This window comes from Camelus ferus, chromosome 22, assembly GCF_009834535.1.
Source record: "Camelus ferus isolate YT-003-E chromosome 22, BCGSAC_Cfer_1.0, whole genome shotgun sequence".
NCBI lineage: Eukaryota > Metazoa > Chordata > Mammalia > Artiodactyla > Camelidae > Camelus > Camelus ferus.
This window is the reverse complement of record NC_045717.1, coordinates 8,799,824-8,821,364: the sequence shown is the minus strand read 5'-3', so window position 1 is coordinate 8,821,364 and position 21,541 is coordinate 8,799,824. Positions and strand designations below refer to the sequence as shown.

The following is a 21,541-nucleotide window of genomic DNA, read 5'->3' as shown; positions in this document are numbered from 1 at the left end:
TTTCCCTTCCCTGCGTCTCTGTCTCCTCTGCCAGACCGGTGTTGTTTCACCCTGTGGGCGGCGATCTCTTCTCCGCCCCACCGACTGTTAACTACCGTTAACATGAAGACTTTCATGAAGTAGCGTAGAAACACCACCAGAAACACAGGACCAATACTTGCCCTCGCTGCCAGCGATACCAGAAGGGTAAGTATCGCTCCATGGCACTCTTCCTTTTGCATTTCTGTATTTCTATGCGTCTGTGTCCTGGGTCATGGTGTAAATTACACGTAGCTCTCTGAGGGGCAGAGACAACAAGCGTCAGGAAGTCTTCAAAACACTGGAAGCTGGAAAAGGACTGAACTGAACAAGCTCTAAGATCGCTGCGCTGGCTCCCAGCCTTGGCCTTCTTGGATCCATCTTCCCGCCGCCCCTTCACCACCTCGGGGGTAGGCTGGGAAGGCCCTTCTAAATGGGACAGAAGCTCCCTTTGTTCCCAGAGACTGAGGGACCTGAGGCAACAGCCTTGGTCCGTGAGAAAGCAGGCCCCAGTCAGTCCCAGCGTCACCGCCTCACCGGCGTGGTCTTCCATGACATGTCCCAAACAGGGAAAGGCCAGCGCCTTTCTCAACCCTGCTCCTCCCAGGACAGTCTCTGGAACAAAAGGAAAGGGGCCAGGATGCTGGACCAGGAGAACTAGAAATTAAGTTGACTCTCAATTTTCCCACCATTTGGGGAGGAGCTGGGCTGGATGTCACTGTCAGAATCCAGCCCAGGGGGGAGGGGAGGACCCCTTCCCCAGAGCGTTCCCCCAAAGCGGCAGACTTCTCAGCGGTTAACACTGACTAGGAAACAGAGAAAGCAGCATGAACTAGGAGATGGAAGTATCGGTGGTGAACTGAAAGACGTCTAAACCAAAGGGGGTCCCTGCACGTCACCTCCTGCAAGAGCTGGCTACTTTTCCCAGTATGCTCTCCAGGACCCACGCCGCGGAGCCCCGAACACCCTCTGCCACCGAAGCGGAGATGCTGTCGACCAGAACTCTGCTCCACCATCCTATGCCCCCGGACAATCACATGACCACCTTTATTCCTGAAGGGGCAGGAGGTGGCAGTTCAATTATGGGTCCGACTGGACCACGTGTCAATCATGCTGTGGGGGGAATTGCTGAATCGACCATTTTGGAGGTTAAACTTGATGACCCTTGGCCCCCGCTTTCAACTCCTAAAAACAAGCCTGACCCCTGAGTCTGGGCCTGGGCTCAGTTTTCCCATCTACAGAATGGGCCAGGGTATTTTTCTGATTAGAAGCACGGGTGTGTGCAGTGTGTGTACACATGTACCTATATACATGACTAAACGTATGCATATATACACACCTATATATGTATTTATATACCTACACTATATAGATTATATACACATACATGAGAGTTGAGTCATTACAGCCTAAGACTCAATCCTGGGGATCCAGGACTTGCTTTTAGGCCCCTGCACCTCAGATCCTGACCACCCATCTGCCTGGTACCCAGACAGCTTCACCAAAGGCCATGATTATTCATGAGTTTCATGGCTGCTGGGTTCATGAGAGCTTCTCCTGTTAGGTCTGCAGATTACTCACATCCAGATGATCGGGGCTTTGAAAGGCCTTGCTCGGCCCTATGGTTGGGGTGGAACTTAACAGGAAAACACTCATCGGATTAATTCAAATGTGCATCCTCCTTCCCTCCTTCTCCCTTGTTCTCTCTCTCTCTCTCTCTCTCTCACACACACACACACACACACACACACACACACACACACAGCAAAACAGCCTGCTCAAAGCGGGAGGCAGGAGAAGGGTATCTATTTCTGGCAAGCTCCGTGAGGAGGCCTCAGGGGACTGGTAACTTACTCCCCTCCCCTTCTCCGATCCATCCAAGTCTCTCCTCTCATTAGCCCACCCTGGATCTCAGACCACCCCCTCTGCTCAGCGCCTGGCCAGGATACCCTCCTGCCAGGGGCTTTTCCTGGCTCGCCCCCTGCCTCCCTCACCCATGTGCCCTAAACAGCCCTAAGCTGCAGTGGCTCCGACGTCGGGAGCCCTGAGGATGACAGCTCTGATTACCTTTGACCTGTCTCACCGGCACCATAAATAAAGACCCTCACCTCCTTACCCGGCTCGCATCCCAAAGGCTGGGCTGACCAACTGTCCTGATTTGCCCGGGACTCAGGGAGGGGGTCCCAGGATGTGGGACTTTAAGTGCCCACACTGGGAAAGTCCCAGACAAAGCAGGATGAGTTAGCCACACCACAGAGGCCTAAAGTCTGGTCTTGTCCCCTGAGCTCCTCTCATGGCCTTTTTTAAACCTTCTTTCCAGGACTCCTGAGCCCACGTCTCACCTGTCTCTCATTTACTGGTTCCCACCCGGCCCTTGACCAGGACTCATGAGTTATCAGGGGAGAGCGTGTAAGTCACGCAAGACCCAAGGCTCTGGAGACAGACACCTGGGTTTGACCTCTGGCTGCACACAGCTGGCGGCCAGTTACATGAACACTCTAGGCCTCAGATTCCCCATCAGGAAAATGGGGCTATTAACTGCACTCACGGTAGCAGGGGCTGCTGGTGCCCCACCCAGTTTCCCCTTACTGTTCCCCAGCTGCCCTAGGGTTTGGCTGCTAACAGCTCTGAGCTGCCGTTGGAACACGGGTGTTGTTCTCCCAGAAATGCAGGGGGATTTATGCCCACCCTCTTCCGGGAGGTGTCATCTACAGCTAATGACTGACACAGGAGGACAGAAGCCCAGCCTCCTCGCCTCAAGTGGGAACAGGCCTGAGGTGCCACTCACTGGCCAGCACTGCCTGTGGGATCAGGCAGGGGCTGGACTTTTCCTGCAGCCACACTTTGCTTGGCATCCTCCCGGTCCCATCCTGCGTCCCTCGCTTCCTTAAGGATCTCTCTGTGAGTACTTCCGCATCAAATCACTTGAGAAAGAATTCCAAGCTGAGGCACAGCTTCTAGGGAGTGCGACCTAAGGCACCTGCCTCACAGAGCAGCGGCGAAGACCAAATGGGACCGTGCACGTAAAACCCTTACGTCGGAGCCTGGCACACGGTAAGTTCCCATCTTGTGGCCGCTCTGCCCTGCCCTCTGCGCCTGAGTCTTGTCCCAGGAACTGGGACAGGTCTGGCCTCTTCCCTAGCGGTGGCACCTCAGCTGCTGTCCGACGCCCCTGTGTGTGGCACACCTGCCCAGGGGGTGTGCCAAGTGCCGGGGACCCCAGCTGTCTCGCAGTCCCTGACTTCAGCTCCAGAAAGTGTTTCAGAACAGAACTGGCCGCTAAGTGATGTAGTAATGGGGACACAGCTCTAACGTTTAGAGGAACCATAGGAAAGCTTCAGTGATCCACGGACACAGCTGAGAAGTGCTGTCTCCCTCTTGCCCCGACGGCCCCAGCCCTTCCTGGAGGGAAGACCGCCCCGGGCCCCCGTCGTCTTTAAATCCGCCTCCCAGAGAGATCGTAGACCGGAGGGCCCCCCTCTTGGTTTTCACTGAAAAGCCCTGTCCTGAGTCCAGGCACAAGTTCTCTCCCTGGTGCCGGTGGCTCCCCCCGGGTGCTCCTGCCCAGGGCTGCGAGGGCACCAGCCTGTGACTGCAGGGCACCTCCATCAAAACCCCAGAGTTGCGGGAGTCTTTCCTGTGAAGCCAGCACTGTGCTGCTAGGAAGCAGAAGAACCACAGAAGAAAGACAGGGTTCAGTCCTTGTCCTCAAGAAACTGAGGGCAGCAAAAGGATCCAAGAATGACCAGATATTGATGGAAAGGGGAAAGCGATGATTAACAAGGCCCGACCTTTACAGAGCACTCACTGTGTGCGAGGTGTTCTGCTAGCCCTTACCACTCCTCTGCCATCCCCCTCCTCCCTTCCCAGAGGGGTGCCTGAGGCTGTGAGAGGCAGGCGCTTGCCCAGGATGTATGTCTGGCCAGCAAGAGCAGGATCCAGCCGAGGCTCACACTCTCAGCTCCTAAGCTCTACTCCTCCCGGCGCAGCCCGACCCCCAGGGGCTTCCAGTTCAGTGGGCGAAACAAACGTGAGTATAAGGACCAGAACTCCAGCAGAGGGGGAGTGAGTGAAATATAACCGGGAAATAGGGAGTGACGGGGACACTATGAGGCACTGACAACACCCTACGGGGCCACGTTGTGAGACTGGGAAAAGCGGGGCTGCTTTTCCATGCCTCTTGTCAGCAGCGAGTCACCCCTTCATCTCTGCCAAAACAATGAAGAATGCTGCGAGGGAAGGCAATCTATCTGCTGGCGTCCTGGGGACCTGCTCTGTGCCAAACACCCTCCCGAGCAAATATTGATATATTAACCGCAGCTCAAACATTCTGAGTACAGCGAGCATGCCTCAGCAGGGAGGGGGCGGCTGGCCAGCTGCCACCTCCCCGCTGCCCCCGTCCTGACCTAGGGGAGGAATCTGCAGGCCTGCCTGGGGGGCAAGAGACCAGAGGATGCCAAGATCCTCCCGGATGACGGGAAAGTAGCACAGACAGGCTGGGGGTAGAGCCAGATTCTGTTCAGGAAAGCGCTGCGGGAACCGCCGTCGCCTCCTCCTGCAGGCTTCAGGGATGAGCAGACGAGGCCAGGAGCAGGGGCCCCGGGCACAAGGAATTAAAGAGATGTGGCAACGACTCCGAAGGTCTAAGGGAGACCCCGCGCTGAGTTCTGCGCGGTTCTGGATCACAGGGCTCTTATTTGTATTTATACACGTACAATAGTAACAAAACCCAGAAACCTGTTTTACCTCTTTTCTTTCTTATTTCCTTCATCACTAAAGGCACGGCTGGAATTCCGTTTTTTTTTTTTTTAGATTTAAAAGTGAAATATGTAATTCACTGGATCAGAAAATGCCAGAGCCTAAAGGGACACAAGACCTCACTTCATCCAAACTCCTGTTTCAGTGATGAGGAGACGGAGGCCCAGGCAGGCAAATGTACCTGCCCAAGGTCCCAGCTAGTCAGTGACGAGCCCGGAGTAGGACCCAGGCTTCTGTCTCCTGCGGAGTTAATCCTTGCCTCCTCACCACCGGCCCCAGCCTCAGATACCACTGCCAGTTTCCAGTGGCGGCCAGTGCGTCCTCTCAGCTGTGAGTGAGCACGGGAAGGGCCGGGTGGGGGGCGAGATGAGGAGGGGGGCAGGTGGGGCGGGGCGTACGCAGCTGCAGGCGCTCCAGGCGCGCCAGGCAGCCGCGTGTGAAGGAAGTCGGGCACACCCAGGTGGTATTTAGGAAGGATGTCAGACATGCAGGGCCAATCCTGGGAGCCCACTCTTACCAGCTGGGAGTTGCCGCCTGGACACCTTGTGTCAAGAATGATTCTGAGGCATCTTCTAGGCGCTACGAGACAGTAATTTGTGATCTATTTGTGATATTGGCCTTGGCTACAGGCAAGAGTCTCAACCAATACGCCAAGTATTTGCCGTCCCTTCCTGTGTGTGTAAGGACCACGACGATGCTTGAGGCTGCGATCTTTCTGTCCCAAGAAACCCTTCCAGGTCTCTCCAAGGAGAAAATGGGACAGTCTATGAAAAATGCCAAGTACATAATAGGGGCTTAATAAATTTATTCATCGGAAGGAAGGAAGGGAGGGAGGAAGAGAAGAAGGAAGGATGCAGGCAGGATATTCCTGGCATCCCCTGGAGCTTTACTGCCTTGAAAAACCCCATCTTCTCTCCGGGACTTGTCTCCCCCTTGGCAAGGCTGCTACAGGAAGATCCCAAAGAGCCGCTCCCTCCACTAGGGGCCAAAGTTTACTCAGAAACTCCTGAAGCACTAGTAGGTCTTTGGTAAGAAACTCAGAGCCTATTCACCCCACGGAGACCCTGAAGTCTCCCCTTCCTTCCTTCCAAGAGCAAACTGTCACACAGAGGTCACCTCTCCAGGGGGTGTTGCAACCACAAAGACCAACAGGAGAAGAAGGGAGGCGAAAGAGAGGGCAGGCAGGCGAGCAATGGGGGCTGCTCCACCAGGGTTCAGGGGAGACACTGGTTAAAAGAGGGAAGACCATTTCTGAGGGATGGGACCAGTTGGAAGAATCACGTAAGAGGAAGGTCAACCATGCTCCTCCCCACTGCCTTCTAAATCAAGTGTAAAACCCTTTGGCCGTCAGCCTCCAGCAGCGCCCTATCTTTGAGTCTAATCTCCCTGTGTCACCTTCGTGCCATTTGCAAACTGATCCTCTCACGGTAACCTAAACAACCCAACTTCTTCCCTGTGCCATGAGTTTGGCTCACTTTTTTTCCTTCCTTTTTGCTTTTGAACTGTTCAGAATCGGACCCATCCTTCAAGATTCAGCTCAGGGCCACCAGCTCCAAGAACCCTCTTCTCTGTTCCCTTGATTTGTTCTCTCTGTCTCTTTTTCTTTCTCTTTTTCACTCACTCACATACACACACTCAAATAGAAACAGACTCAGGTCTACCCCAATTCCATCCCCCCCATCATAGAACTGTACCCAAAGACATTGTGCCTGCTATAAATACTGTCAAAGAAACAAAAAGAAACTTAAAAAAAAAAAACCAACTGCCACAAAGCTAATTTAAAAATCTTAAATTCCTCCACTCCAACTCTCCTTTCTTTGGAAAAGGTTTTGTTCAGACCGCAGAGACCTTTCAAACATTTTTTTTTAATAAAGTCAGGTCATGAGTGTGCATAATTCTGTGGTGTGTGCCCATCCATTGTGTATTCGCTGTGAATGTAAACTAAAACTTAACCAGTTAACGTTATTTATACTCTGGATGGAGACTTCTCTTTTAATAAAACAGAATCCGTTAAGGATTATAAATAAACAGTGTTTTATGAACTAAAACTGCAGTGTACTAGTCACTCAAGGGCAAAAACTGGGCTCTGGGAGGCTCAGCCAGCTATAAATAAAGATAAGGCCCTGCCAGGCATGGGCTTGGGCAGAGTAATTGCTGACTCCATAATCAGCCTCTCCCCTCCTCCTTCAGGCTCGCAAATCACTTGGGCGTTGGGTCACTGCCCACTGGATTCAGCCCAGAGACAGAGAGAAATGGCAAAGCAGTTCATTAGCTTTGAGACAGAGTGTAGACTGGGACTCACGAAGTGTCTAGGTCCTGAGTCAAATGACAGAGCGCTAATCCTCGAAGCCCTGATGAGTCTGCTCGAGAGCACCCGTGAGTTGAGCCTGGGTCCTAATCAGGGGGTGTCCCCACTAAACCATCCCACCCTCTCTGGGACAACCTGGTCCCACATCCCCACTCCCACCCCACAATTGTACAGCGGGGGTTGCCAACCACCCCAGCTCCAATCCCAGGCTGCCGTCACTGGTCCACGTGACAGGCACGTGTGCCAGCAGAGCCAACGAGAGTCCACACTGGGAGCTGTTGCGCCTGGAGCTGGAAGACGACATCCTTTCCACGTTGGTCGTGGGTGGAAGAACACATCTTTGGAGCTTCTGGAGACCACCTTTCTGCTACATGAAGCCCACCCACAGAGAAAATACTCTGTATGACACTACAGTGATGGATGCGTGTCATTGTACGTTTGTCCAAACCACAGAATGTACGCCACTGAGAGTGAACCCTAATGTAAACTGTGGGCTTTGAGTGATTATGTGTCAATGCCGGTTCATCAACTGTAACAAACGTCCCACTCCGGTGGGGGATGTTGACCATGGCGGGGCCATGCTTGCGTGGGGGAGGGGTAGATGGGAAACCTCTGCGGCTTCCTTTCAACTTTGCTGTAAACCTAAAACTGCTCTAAAAAAATAAAGTCTGGGGAAAAAAAAAAAGATAAAAAGAAAGCCCATTCAATCCAGAGAGAATAGAGATGCAGAAAGAAAGAGGAAAAGGGGATGAGTCCTAAAAGCTAGTAACTCCTCATTTTTTTATAAGTTGTGTCTGTGCCTCATCCTAAAGCATCCTTGTCAATGCTATTCTCAGTAACTGTACCATCATTTACTGAGCACCTATTAGGTGCCAGATGTTGCACTAAGCCATACAGGAAGGCCAACAACACTGTCGTTAGGGTTACTGTCTATCGAGGGTTTACAGTTTGCTAAGGGCTCTCTGTGGACTGTCTTCTTGTCTAATCCAGACACCACCAGTGAAGCAGATATTCCCACCTCCTTTCTGCAGATGTAGAAACTGAGGCTTAAAGAGGTTGGTGGCCAGTGGTGACCACAGCCAAGATATAAACTCAATCTGACACCAAAGCCCAAGCCATAACCCGCACACTGTCGCAGTGCAGTATGATTTCAATTTTGTTTAAATAAACAATACGGATGCATGTGCGTGGGTGTATGAGAGAAGGGGGGAGAGAGAGAGGAGGGGAAGGAAGGGGAGGGAGGGAGAGAGAGAGAGAGAAGAGCTCACAACAGGCAGGCTCACGTGGGTACATGGTGAAAAATGGGGAGAGAGTGTAGAAATATGAAAGCAGAAGGTCCTGGATCTCACACTGCCAGCATTAAGCAGTGTCAGTAGGTTGAGGACTGTGATTCCAGCCTTGACTGTCCCCTGTAAGGGAAATGCCTGGTGCCTGGCAGGATCTCCATAAACACTGCAGCACAGAAGACAGTCACAAAGCTACTCTCTCACTTTATGCTCACAATTTTGCTATGGTGTAGACAAGAGAAGGCAGCACCATGTTTATTACATGGACGGGAAAACTGAGGTCCATCAAGCTGCCTAGCCCTTTACATGTGACACTCACCTCCTTCCCCTCTGGGTTCCGGTCCACTGACAGTAGTTGCTGTTCTCTGAAGGAGTCTCACCGGCTCCTGTCTCAGAGCCCTTGTACCTTGCTCTTCCCGGGACCAGGCTCCTCCCTCCCTCCCACACTGGCCAACTGAGTTCGTCTCCTGCTGGTCTCAGCTCCAAGTGCCTCTTTCCTGACCATTTTGATGCCCCGGTGTATGCTCCCATAGTCCCTTTTCTCTTGCCTGGCATGTTTCAGGGCTTCTCGTGAAGTATCTGGGTTATTATTTCATTAGCATCCAGCTTGTCCATCTGTCTATAAACTCCTGAAGGCATGGGACATGCTTATTGTGCTCACCACTTCACCCCAAGAGACTTGCGCAGTGTCTACTATGCTCGCAACAAACATGTGGCATATGACGCGAGAATGAATGAATGTGTGTCCAAGGATGACTGCTGGAATTAAAAGTGCCCCCAGCATGTCAAATCCTAAGGTGGAGTCTGGTGTCTCTGGGAAGCCACGCCCGCCACTCAAGGCCCCTGGCCGCACTGAGCTTGGCCCCGGCCTTCTGGGTGACTTCTATGGCAGGAGAAGGTCCACTGGCCAAGACCTCAAAATCAGCTGTGAGATGCCAAGTCTTGTAACCGGGGCAGAAAAAGGCAGGCTTGTCACATGCCCGACTCTGTAAGAGCAGAGGCAGTTGTGAACTGAGAAAAGAAAAGCCAAGAAAGAAAACGGGGCCTGTTTGGAACACAAGCCTCTCCCCTCCCTCCCCCTGAATCAGCCAAGGAGCACCTTTCACTGCCAGCTGATTATGTTTAACCACGGGCTTTTGTCCTCGCCCGATAATTGCCGCCTTTTTAAACCCAGTCGCAAAATTAATTGCCCCTTAATGAAGCAGGGTAGCAATTAAGGGCAGCGAACCTTGCGAGGAAGGAGAAACACATTTGTTGGCGGTGTGTCGTCAGGAGCCCGACTTTGGAGCCATCGTCATTACGGTTGTAATTATTTTCCAAGGCTGCGTGACACCTCCGTAGACCCGCTTGGAGCTGCCAGGCTCTGGAGGAACCCATTGTTCCTTTAGAGTTAATTAGAGTCCAATTTGGAACTTCCTGTCTCCTGGACTAGAGAGGAAATACAATTTATTATTTTGTGATGCCCACTAAGGTCCGCTGAGGGTAAGTGGCCTTCCCGGGAAAGCCTGGTACTGCCTGCTGGCCTCTCCTGTGTCGACACTGCCCCTAAGGTAGGGACGTGCAGACACTAGAGAAGCCAAAGCTGCAGGCAGAGCCCACGGACCTCCACTCAGCGAGCCTCCCTGGGTCGAAGGAAGCACACCTGTGTTATCAGCCTTGCAGTAAGGCAGCCGCAAAGAAGATCTTTACAACCAAGTGGCCAGGGTGGAGTGGCTGGGCTCCTTGTCACCCTTTAGCATAATTAATTGCCCTTAGGGCAGACAGCTGAGAAGCAGAGAGATGGCTAAACCTGTCTGTCTGTCCCTGGCATCCTCTGGGCTCTGGAATAATGCTCAGATCTCAAAGCTAAATTATTATTACCACGATTATGATAATAACAGAAAGAGTGACAGCTAACACATACTGAGGACCTACTACCTGCCAGGGCACTGTGATTCCCACAACAGTTGCCCCAGAAATGCACTGCACCTCCATTTGACAGCGCAGAAGAAACTCAGGCACAGAGAAACTGAGTCACGCTTCCAAGGGCACACAGCTACACGGCAGAACCAGGGCACAAAGCCAGGCATAACCACAAAATGTACTCCTGCTCAAGCACAGGCTGGTGGCATGGTACAGCGACACTGATGCAGCACGTGGCCCTGTGTCATTATCCTACTAACTAATGACAGCTTCCAGCTTTAGGACAGGGGGATCCACTGCCCCGAGGGAGCCTGGTGCCCTTCAGGATGCCGCCAGCTGCAGGGGCTTGAATCACTTCATTTCCCCTGGTTCTGGTCTGATGACAATGGCTTGACGTTCAAGGCACTCCACAAGCCAGCTGGCCCCAGTCATCCTCCAGCCCCTTCATGTGCCCTCCCTTGCCACCCGTCTCAGATCACTCCAGCGCCTCCCGGCTCCCCGGCCACCTGCACAACTGCCTCCATGTGGGATGCTCTTCCTGCCTCTCTCCCTCTCTCCACATTTGTGAGTTCTTCCAAACCCAACTGGTGTGCCCCATGTCTTAAGGACACCTTTGCCAAAGATTCAGCTCGCTGGGACTTTGTCCTCCTTGAAACATCTATTGTCCTGAGTTTTTCAAATTTCACATAAATTTTCCAAGCTGATACATGGATGTATACATATATGTGTACACGTATTTTATTTGTTTGTTTGCTTGTTTATTCTTGCTTGCTTGCTTTCTTAATGCATGATACTACCACATCATCTTTTTGTGCAGCAGAATCCCTGAGCTGCCACTTACCAGCTGTGTGACTTTGGGCAAGTCACTTAACTTCTCTGTGCCTCAATTTTCTTGTCTGTAAAATGGAGATAATGATTGTGCCTACCTCACAGAACTGTTTGCAGTTAATATGGGGAAACCACTTAGCCTAGTGCCTGGCTCAGAGCAAGTGCTCGGTCAATGTCCACTGGCGTCATCTGTCACACTGGACTACAGCTCCTTGTGGATGGAACCACGGCTGATGCTCCTGTGCAAGAGGACTTGCAAGCTCATATCTATTTGTGGACTAATTTGAGAGACCCTGGCCCTCTGCACCTTTCTTTCTAACTTTTGTACTTTTTAGCCCAGCACTTTTGGAGGTGCCAGCGTGGGAGTGTGGAGAGACCCGCAGCCCCCCGCTTCTTAGTGGAGGGTGTCCAGTCCAGCCTGCCCCATGTCCAGTGTCCCCCGGCCCTTGGAAGTTTCAGCACTGGAGTCTGATGCTGACTCCCCAGCCACTGCAGCCCAGGCACGCAGAGCTGTGAGCCTTTCCCTCTGCCTCCAAGTCCTCCCTACCCTCTCCAGGGCTGGAGCCCCGAATTCTTAAAGCCGAAAGGAAGCCCCTGTACTTCCGAGAGAAAGATCCTAAGCTGATATATCCCTGTATATTTTTGCAGGCCAGAGCGAAACAGGAAGAGATGTGGGTCGGCAGCTTTGGAAGCCAACCATCCCATCTCCTGGCACTCAGGGTCAGGTCTCTGTTCCTCCTTCCGCACAGCTCCAAGCTCCAGGGACTTCCAACATCTTCTAAGCCTTGGTCCATTACTGCTGCTCATGTTCAGGTTCAGGATCATTCAGGCATGTTTGGATGCTGCTGGAAAACCCCAGTGGGTTTGGAAAGATGGGGGTGGCCCCAGCAGCCCATGCTGGGCCCGTGTTTAGCCAATTTAACTTTGTAAGATGCTCCAGCTCCACAGACTCGTGGGCTGCTGCTCAGCTTCTCTTTTTAAAAGGCCGGAGAGGAAATAAAAACGAATGATGACAAAATGTCCACACGGGTAGAAAAACAGAATAGCTTGAAAGCTCCAGGGTAGGAAATGACACAATTTAATTAACTATTTGGAATAAACATGTTTGGTGCCGCTAGCAGAGCTGTTTGTTTGCCTTCACAAAATAATGCTCTTAATAAGTCTGAGATTAAACGTTCTACAGATTAATTAAATGCAACACCTTGACGTGCAACGTTAGGAATGGCCAAGGAGGTATATTTTCTTCGCACGTTGTTCGCGGACTGTTGTCCTCTTGCATAAACAGCTTCCGACCTCTGTTAAGTGTTGTATACAAATTGTCACTAATTATGATTCGGCATTGGCACTCATATAAAATGCTTGTTTCTTAAATGGTCTAATAAATGCTTAACAAGGAAACGGGATGGATCAAATTTTAACTGTGATGTAGTGGAGCTGACATATTTAATTACAGCCTGAAAGTCCGAAGTTGCTCTCCAAGGCAGATCAGTGGTGTTTGTGACTAACAGCACCATTTAAAAGTCAAAATAATCATAATATCTGCCATTTATTGAAAAGCTACTCTATCCCAGACACTGTACTGTGCACCTACTATTCACAGAAGTCCTTTACAGGAGTATTAGCATTCCCATTTTATAGAGGAGAAGACTGAGGGTCAGAAAGGTATGATCTGCCAAAAGCTAAACAGCGGGTAGACGGAGGAAGCGGGGATTTGAAGCCAGATCTCTCTGACTCTAAAGTTCACGACCACCGGCCACCCAGCCTCCTAAAAGAGAGGAAAGAAACACAGCCTGGGAAGTTCTAATCACACGCTAATTGCATGACAAATTAAAAGGAAATGATACTAACAGATTTTATTTGATTGCTTAGAGAAGGGAATTTTGTACTCAATGATCGCTTGGGGGTAAAATCATTGTAAATGGTCTTGTTAGAAAAAGATACAGCCTGACCTCACAAAGGAATACAACGTGGGCTTTTTTCCACCATGCGGTAAGACTCCTTTATTAATTCCAGCTCCAAAATTCTGTTCCTGTCATCTACACTGCAGTATGGCTTTTCCCTTCTGAGGGTTCTGCAGGGATTGACTTTGGACTTCTCAGTCTGTCAGTAGCCGACCTAGACTCCGGAGGCCCCTGGTGCACCCTCTAGTGGCTATCAGTACAAGTCCAGAGACTCGAGGAAACCAGGACCTGAATGGGGCCAATATTTAACCTGCTTTTGCCTGTGCCCATGAAAGCGAAGGGGGGCACACTGTCTGCTGCTGCACAACTTGAAAGATCATGGGCATAACTAATGGTAAATGATTTTAGAAACCTGGTTATGCAATTGTGTCTCAAATCTGGAAGGTCTTGGGGGTACTCCGTTAACAATTCAATTCTGTCCTTCTGAGTCAGGAATGATCAATGTTAGACGATCCCACTTAATAGGAATCTAAGCCATAGGCGGTGGGTACCGCTGGACGCTGGACGGCCACAGCATGCTGGAGAGGATTCCCTGCTTCAGTGGACCTCTCTGTGTGCAGGGCCAGAGCCAAGGACTTTAACTGCGTATCTCATTTCATCCTCGTTTTACATTCCTCTTTTACAGATGACAAAATTGAGGCTCTGAGAGAGAAAGCAATTTGCCCAGAATCACGCAGCTGGTGATTGGGATTCCAACCCTGGCAGTTAGACACGAAAACCAGGCTCCTCTCCATTACGTTTTGATATGCAATTGGATATTGCAAATATTCCTTATACGAGCAACAAACAAATAACTGGTTTCTGTTTTATAAAGTCTTGTGCAGATTAGCGAGGGCTTTTCTGATTTCCCCCCTCATAGCCTGTTGTATGCAAGACCTCAAAGTTAATTACTACACCAGACACTCCACAGCAGAGATAAACAGCAGGGCCCCTTGCCGTGTGTGCCTGCCATTACGGTCTGGCCCAGGCACGCCCGCAAATGGCTAATGAGGTTAAATATGAAGTAAGATAAAGCCGTGAGGCTGAGCAGGTTCTCAGGGACAAGCAGATGACACTTGGGTCTAAACAATGGTCTAAATAAGGAAAGGAAAATGGCCTCTGTTTTAGGCTGGGATCAAGGAACACCATCCCATCCTACTCTACACACACACACACCCATTTCCCGCTCTTTCTCTCTCTCACACACACACACTTTTTCTCACATATACACACCTATGTCACATAGGGATGCTAAGAATTTTGGGTAGAGTAGCCAGTGTCGCTTCTTTGTCTTAAGGGGGTGCCAGCATACAGAGTGTGAGAGGTCTGGCCTGGGAATCAGGCAACCTGGCTTCTGTTCTTGGGCCTCACTGAAGCACTGTGACCTTGACCAACACCTTGAACAAGAGCTCCAGGTCTGAACAAGAATGGTCCTACCTACTCATCTCCAAAGGACCTGGGGATGCAGAGCAGCGTCCAGATATCATTCAGTAAATGATGTCATTCTTAAAGGGACCCCCCCCCCGCCCCTACCCGCCCGCTGCACGTGGCTTCGTGAATCGGCAATTTGAACTCCCACTAGAGGGGCTGGAAACATCTACTGAATTTGAGTCCCCAGCAATTTAGAGAGAGCAAAACTCCAACCTTTCTTGACCCCGAGAGAGAGGACCCCCTAAACATTTTGCAGCTGGACTTCTGGATGGGAGGGGCTCAGCAGTGGAAGAAATCCCAGCAACACAAGCTGGGACTTGGGAGGCAGGTGTCAGGCCAGGAATCAGCGCAGGGAGTGGGGGAGAAAAGCTGCACGTAAGGGACACTGGGATCAGCGTTTTCCACGGAAGCAGCAATCCCCCTGCTTCCCACCGAACCAGCGGCTCTTGGCCTGGCCACGGCCCTCTCTCCCTGCACAGCAGGGGGCCATTCCATTCAATGCACCACTGGCAGCCGTCTCTGCCTGGGAGAGTATTCCTTCCACTGTGCACGGCCCTGCTTCCCCCCTTTATTGGGATCAACCCTCCTGTCCTCATTTCTGAGGCTTCCCTGAGCTCCATCCTCTGCATCACGGGTACCGGGTTCTAACAGCCAAACGATACTATAGGTGCGGCACTCACCCCAAAGAGCTAGGTCGCTTTAAAAGTCAGTTTGGGATAACAGCTTTGGTGAGCGGAAAATCAGAGCTGGAACAACCCTCCCATCAGGACCCAAATGAGCTTCCTCTGCAGAGTAGACAGTGTGCTGTATCTGAGGAACGTTTCAGCACCGGCAGAAGGGGGGTTGGCGAGGGTTCCATGTGACATCAGCATCATACTTCGTGGGAACTTTGTTTAGTCAGATGACAAGATCATTTGCTACTAACTTCTTCCCAGGTCCCAGTTAAGAGCAAGCCACAGAGATCAGGGTAAGGTGCTCATGACTGCTCCAGTCTACCTCTGAAGGGCTCGCTTTCCTCACAGGGTGTGTGGGCAAGGAAAACGAAGAGAAAGAGGCAGAAGGGCAAGGTGGTTAAGGGCAAGGACTTTGGAGATGCCTGGGTCCGGGTTCAGAACCCATCCCTGGTGCTTACCAGCCGAGTGACCCTGTTCAATCTTTCTAGGCCTTAGTTTTCCCTTCTGTAAAATGGGGATAATCAGTGCATCTCTCAGGGTGTTGCTGGAAGAGCAAAGAAGATAAAAATATGTACACACAGTGCAAGATGAGATCTTGAGATCTCAGTACTTCTTGTTACCGTCATCATCCTCGTTATCGAAAGGCCAGCAGACAACGGCTCCCTTGGCTAGGCAATACTGGACCAAGGGAGGCCACATAATAGTGGTACAAAAGGGCCCAGGCTTGAAGTCAGGGGGTCTTGGCTGGAATGCCTGCTCTGTAACTTACAGTACATTCACAGCGCACATGCACTTAAATGGGGGCAAATTCCAGTATGTGCATTTGTTACAAAGAAGAAGAGCGAGACAGGCAATCACAGAAACAGCTACCTGCCACAGTGCTCAGAAGGCGAACGTCCCGAGAGCTTGGCAGGGGAGGCTCAAACCTGCCACTCCCTCGGGCATCTCAAAATACAAGTCAACTACTTTAGCTGGTACTCCACTGGAGAAACTGCTCTCTTCCAACTCTGGAGGGCAAATCGGGCGGCCACAGCTCTTGGTGGGGGTGACTCGTGTTATTTTTCAGGGTAATTTGGACTACACATGATTTTTTTTTTTGCCTCGTGTGCTGAGTGTAAGGGCGGAGGGTCTCCTGCAGAGCTGTGAGAAGTCGGGACAGGAACCTTGAGATCCTCAACAGGAGAGTGGGGACAACAGGCCTGACAAGTGGATCCAGTGCTGCCCACGTGTTTGTGAACCACATTCACAAGTAAAGGGAATAATTCTTTCCCTCCCTGACATCATCGGAGTTCCAGCCTCAGGCTGAATGAGGGAGGGAAGTAGGTTCCCCTGAGTGTCGGATTCCCAGGGCGTAACAACAGGCACTCCCACCCCAACCCCAGGGACGGGCCAAGGGGCCTCCCCACATTAGCCTGGTTTAGCTCTGAGCGCTTCACAGCTTCCTGGTCTCCGCAAGGGTAGCACTTCCCCCTTTTCAGGTTAAAAGCACTCTAAAAATACCTCCGGAAGGCTCTGAGGTCCCACAGCCTCGCTGCTCTGATTTTAATCCAGTTCACATCTCCTGGGGCGTGTGTGTGGCTAAGACATCACTTTGCTCACGTGGGCCAGGTTTCTGAACTCACAGCTGAATATTGACAAGCTGCTTCAGTTCAAGTCACGCGGCCCACCCCTCACTCCACGTGGGCCCAAGAGGAGGGCAGGAGGACCCCCGACCCCTCTTTGACTCAGAGCAAGTTTCTAATATTTGGCAAATGGACAAACAATGGTTTTTTTCTCTCCCTGAACAACCCCTGAAGTCCAAAAAGCCTTATATCCGGCTTCCGGACTTTACAGAGCAATGGAAATTATATTGGGCAATTTACAGGTCCCTTTTAGAATTCCCATTCTCTCAACAAATATGATATCCCACAAACTGTGGCAGCGGACTGAGTTTTATTTGCGTGAGTGGCTAAGTGGTATTGCCACACCCCTGCTGTTTTCATATGTCCACTAACAGACTGTCAAGACAACATTCAGATACTTGGCATTTTTTTTTTTTTTTCCTTTGGAAACGCCCAGGCCTGGATTTTCTCTTTGGCTCCAGAACAGGCTGTGTGTCAGGCAGAGCCTGCTTGCTCTCTGCCTGGGGGCCTGTCCTGAATCGGTACGAGGAGTTAATTATCACCTGGGCGGAAGGGATCTCGGGATTTCTGCCTCACAAGTGGGGACGCTCCATCTTCAGCACAGCTTTGACTCTGGTTCTAAACCTGACCTTTTAGCTCAACTTTTGCCTTCAGTCAACACCTGGGACTCTGGTTCTGGTTACTGGTTCCAGGTGTCTTCCTTTGCCCTGAGCCTATCAAGGTGAACAATGTGACACCTGAGTCCTTTAATGCGCAGGGGTTGCCTCTGAACTCTTCCCATCCAGCTGAAACCTTGACAAGGTCCCCTGATGCTGCCAGCCTTTCCAGAGCTCTGGGTCACACAGACTCCTGGCTTCTCCATCACTTGTTCTGCTGCCATTACTCGTAATTACCTCCCCGGGGTAAAAGCTCTTTGGCATTACCGACGTCACCTTCACGGCCGTACTCTCCACTTCCTGGGGTCAGCCCCCTGCTGTCACCTCCAGCTGAGCCTGACTCGGCCCCTTCTGCCTATTCCTAGGGTTCTAGGTCTAGCCCCTGCCCGCCTGTCTCATTTCACGGCTGGGAATGGGGCTATGCCCAGGCGAGAGGGGATGCACAGGCTCTGGAGTTAGACTGCTGGCTTCGAATCCCAGCCCCAGAGCTTCCCTGGCTGTGCAACCTTGAATCTGTTTCTCAGTCACTCTGTGCCTCAGTTTCCTCCCTATAAAGTCAAGACAGCCCCATGGCATTGTCCAAGGAATTCAATCTGATAGTGATTATAAAGGGTAGCATGATGCTTGGTAACTTTAAAGTGCACAATAACTATTAGCTGTTGTGCTAATTATGGGGTGTTGACGTTCAGGAATTTGAAAATTTATCTTGAAATCTGGGGCAAACTGAGAACGTGGATTAGAGAAAATGAGCCTGATTTGTTGGAACGTTCATTTTGAACGTGCAAGCTCACCAATTTTCCAAATTAACCTTCAAAGCAATCTCAGACCGAGCCCTCTTTTGGCCACATCTCATGTTTTACTTAAGGAACATAACAGAGGAAGTCATCTAAAACTCAGCTCTAAGACTCAAACAGAATGAGAGCACTAAAGACAGGCATCTTGACCTGCCAGCTTCACGGAGACCTGGTTACAGTAACTCTAATGTGAACGAGCAGTTGCGGTTTCTGGTAGCCTAGTGTCTGGTGTTTGAGCTGGTCAACCCTGTGTCTGTTGAGTCAGATAAGGACCAGTTTACAAAGCACATTCACATATTTGCCTCCACAAAAGGACAACGCGCTCAAGTCTTCCCTATCAACGCGGTCAGCATTCAGAGCGTGCATTCCTACTCAGACAAAGCGAGCCTGTTCCAACCGCTGTCAACACCTCGGTGTCTGCAACTGATAGCATCAGAGCCGCTCTCCTGGCTCAAGTCACGTTTACATGATGCAACATCACAAACAATTTGGATCTGAAATTAATTTCTTGAAAACCCCAATGCCCCACAAGCTGCTAAAAGTATAAACTTTTTGTCCTAGGTAAAATCAAATCGCTGAAGCAAACGGTCCCTAAATGAACTGATCTCAATTCTAAGGTGGATACAGGGCTGCAGCTGAAAGAAGGTAAGAAAAGTATATAAACCTTAGTCTCCCCATCAGTGGAATGAGCCTGCGCCCCTGTGTAACTTGGGGGCACATGACCCTTTGAGGGAAACTCAAGGGAGAGTCCTTTCCTTTAAATAAGGGCTTATGGGGACATGGATCTGACTAAGATATCACTCTCCAACTCCCCACGTGACAGATGCAAACTGGGGCTGCCCTTCCTGAAGGCACAGAGGTGGGCACAGATGGGGAGAGAGTTTGCTTGTGAACTTTGGCTAGAAGGACCATCTTTCTCCTGAACCTTGCCTATGGCAGCATTTCCTGCAAGATGTCTCCCCGGGACATGAGGCTCCTGCGATGCTCCATCATGAAACGGATCCGTGACCGGGCAAATGGGGGAAACTGCAGATTTTACAACGCACATCAGCACGTGAAAGGTTCGTAGAAGTCCCACAGTAAATGTGTTTAACTTATTTTAACCTAGAATTTCTCAAATGTTCTTGGCCACGGAACTTTTTAATTTACTAGCCCATAGAAGCTTCAGGAAACACTCTGGGAAATGTCAGGCTTATGATTATAAGCCACCCAGTTCATTCTCCTGGCAGCAAAAGAGAAAAACAATGACTCTCATCCCAGCTCATTCCCTCTTGACAAAGGGTGAGAAATCAATACGATGGTAGAGAGAAGACTCTGAAAACACGGTTTCCTCTAAGACAGATGTCTTGCAGACAGCCACAGAGCACATGTGTGCATACATATGTGCATGCACACACGCGCACGTGCGCGCGCGCACACACACACACACACACAGAGCCAGGCAAAATCCCATCTAATGGCCCTAAAGACCCAAATTGCAGACACCCTGATTCATCTCCACCCCCAGTGGCTGTTCTGACAAGCATCCTGCTCAGCCTGTCAACAGTCTTTCTGCCCCTGCAGCCTGGCCCTGGGATTGGCAGGGGGAGAGGCGCTCCAAGGCAGTAGAGGTAGGGAGGCCCAACTGTACACCTTTTCTGCCCCACCCTGGGCTGTTTCCTCCCTTTGAGAACAGCTTTTCATCAACAGTTCAGTGGAGAGCATCTTCCACCTCTTTTGTAATGGGCGCCAGGCAGAAATCTCTAAGAACAATCACTAGGGGATTGAGAGGTGGATTTATATATGGATAAGCCATGGCTCAGGCCAGCCGGCTCAGGTCTGCCCTGTCAGGACCATCAAGGTACCTGACGAAATGCTTTCAAAGCTATCTTAGAGGACTTCTGCTTCTGGGAAGGTGGAGTAGATGTTTTTCCTTACTTCTCCCACTGAGTTCAATGTAAAGCCCTGGAAATGATGTGAAACAAATATCCTAATGACACGGTGGTGAGCTCCTTGGGTTTTCTATTTGCCTCACCTACCCCAGACCTGCTGCTGGTGAAGCCAGCAGCCCCAATCTATCAGGGGGCACAGACCGAAAAAGCCACCTCTCCTAGTCAAAGGAGTGGAAAAGAGGCCGCCTCTCAAGCAGGAAACTTCGGGACAATAAGTGCTCCACTCCAGCCACACATCACAGAAAACTCCGTAGCCTCATCTCCACCAGCACCGGCTAAGTGGGGAACCGAGACTCCTACCCTCATCAACCTGACAAGGCGTCCCAGCCCCTTGCTGAGGGAGTAACAGAGGAGGCCAAGCTCCTGCTGCTGAATGCCAATGAAACCCCTCCCTCCCCGTGGTGTCAGTGGAGACCACACGGCGGGCCTGGTCTTCCAGACTCGCCTGGTGACAGGCGACAAGCTGGCTCTTCCCAACAATCTAACCACTGTGGTGGTGGCAGAGGAGTCCCAGGGAAGGTCAGTGCTTTAACCACTGCCCATAGATGAGGAGGTCACCTTTACCCACCCTGTGGTGTTGGGGAAGCCATGTGGAAAGCAGTAAAAAGGCACTTTGCCCTCGCAGCTGCGTGGTATCAACAGTTGGGAGCTGAACCCCACTTTCATCCAGCCCCCAAATATCAAGGATCCAGCCATAACAAGGCAACCTCTCCTCCAAGTATCAAGGGGGAATCAGGACTTCTGCCCGCTCTGCAGTAACAAGGCAGTACCACCTCCGCCCACTGTCAGGGCAGTGTCAGGAGCCTGCTAAAACAGAAAACTTAAATAAGATCCAGAGTTCCATTGCATTACACCCAAAATATCCAGTTTCAATAGAGCCATCACTCATTGTACCATGAACAAGGAAAGCCACAACTTAAATTTGAAGGGACAATCAAAAGGTGTCAACACTGGTGTGGATTTTTAAAGCAGCCATCATGAAAATGCTCCCACGAGCAATAAAGAATAGGCTTGGTACAAATGAAAACCCAACAGTCTCAGCAAAGGGACTGAAGATGAAAGAAGAACCAAATGGAAATTTCAGAACTGAAAAATACAATAATCAAAATGAAAAACTCAGTGGGTGGGCTCCACAGCAGAACGGAATGAACAGAGGAAAGAATAAGTAAGCTTGGGCGAAGACGGGGAAGATGGCGGAGTAGAAGGACGCTCGCAGGTCACCCTCTCCCACAAATACACCAAGACCCACATCTACAGACCCACTCAGCCAACCAGGGCACCTGCGGAACTCCGAGAGAACATCGCCCTCTTCAAAAGATAAAGACGCCAAAAATCTGGTAGGAGAAAAGGAAAAAAGAAAGAACAAAAGGCAAAGCAGCGCGGGATGGGTCCC

The 21,541-nt window shown here is 50.9% G+C and overlaps 1 protein-coding gene across 1 annotated transcript in view; it reads right to left on the bottom strand.

Moving 5' to 3' along the window:
- SLIT3 (slit guidance ligand 3) overlaps window positions 1–21,541 on the bottom strand; it is a 583,256-nt gene that overhangs the window by 426,925 nt on the left and 134,790 nt on the right. The window lies entirely within an intron of this gene.